The following is a 1414-nucleotide window of genomic DNA, read 5'->3' as shown; positions in this document are numbered from 1 at the left end:
TCTGGGGCTTCTGTATCCTTGCTCATGCTCAGTTGGATGGAACTCCTTGAAAGGATATAGCCTCGCGTTAGGCTCGACAGAAGGTAGCTTTGCTGCGATCAAATCCCCAAAGATGAGGCCAAAGAACCTCTATAGAATGAGGTTTGGATGGTTGAGGTCTTCCTTGGCCTTCTTCAGTGCCTTGACCTTGGACTTTTCTCCCCTCTGTGTCGCGTATTTCTTTTTGATCAATCCAACCATATCCTCAAATATAAGCTGTGCGTAATCGAGAGGCAGGTTGAAGTAAATCCTATATACGATTGAGAGCATTGCGTGGGAGGTCTGGTCGTGGCTTCCAACCTTCCCTGTCAAGCAACAGTTTACGATTGAGAACAGGGTATTCCAGATAGGGGGAAGTCCATTGCGCTTGAACTGTGTTCTTTTGACAATTTAGGTCGCACAGGAATGGAATTCAAGGAATTGAATTAATTCCTCATCTGTCGGGGTTGCAGCAAAAGCATCCAAATTAAGAGTTTCCAGTGTGGGTAAGTGAAGAGCTGTTCGAAGTTTTTCCACATTAAGTTCCATTGGCACTAATGATTTATTGGTAGGGTGAGATGCATAGCCAACGATGCTCAGGCCATTGTCGTCTATGGTTGTTATATAAGAACTTAGAAGGAATTGGGTTATGTATGACTCAGGTATTGGTTTGGTGGCAGACAGGGCATAGTATAGAGGATGGTTGCAAAGAATTTCTAATAGAGGGAAAGTAAATTCAGGGAAACATGTTTGTGAAGGAACGAAGTAGTAGTTGCTGGGATTTTTCACAAGCACGACCTTCTCGTATCAATTTTGAACGAAATATAGGGCGTGAGACGTTAGAGCTTGGGCCTGTGTTACTTCATTGTCACTCGAAACGTTGACGGACTGAGCTGAGGCTGAGGAGGAAGACATTTTTTTGCAGGTTTGTATTAATGCTCAAGAAATTTCAGGTTCGCCGGAGAAGAAAGAGTATTGTAAAGGTTTTTCATTTGGGGGGAAAGGGGTATTTATAGTGGGAATTTTGAATTGAACCGTTTATTTTGACGAAAGGTCGTGATGAGTGGTTTTGGGTTGAAACGGCTCAAAAGTATGACCCGCCGTGTTGGGAAGACGCGCGATTGATGACATGCGCCCCTATTTCTGACACGCGCGTGGTAAGTTCTAACCCTTATCCATAGAACCACGCGCACCATATCAATAGACAAGAATTATTAAGAGAGTTCTGTCAGAGGCCTAAGGGTAATAGAGCCTCTGTGATATGTGTCGGGCCTTCTAATATATTACACCTTTACCTAAACGGTTTGAAAATCCACAGAGAGATGAGTATCTGCTCAGCTCAAACCCACAGAGCCTCTGTTAGAAGCGCCAGAGGTTCTGATGAGTTGACCTCTGA

Source organism: Cynara cardunculus, unplaced genomic scaffold (genome assembly GCF_001531365.2).
Source record: "Cynara cardunculus var. scolymus isolate 2C unplaced genomic scaffold, CcrdV1 Un_Scaffold_1909, whole genome shotgun sequence".
NCBI classification, from domain to species: Eukaryota; Viridiplantae; Streptophyta; class Magnoliopsida; order Asterales; family Asteraceae; genus Cynara; species Cynara cardunculus.
The sequence above is the reverse complement of the archived record's forward strand: the minus strand, read 5'-3'. Positions refer to the sequence as shown.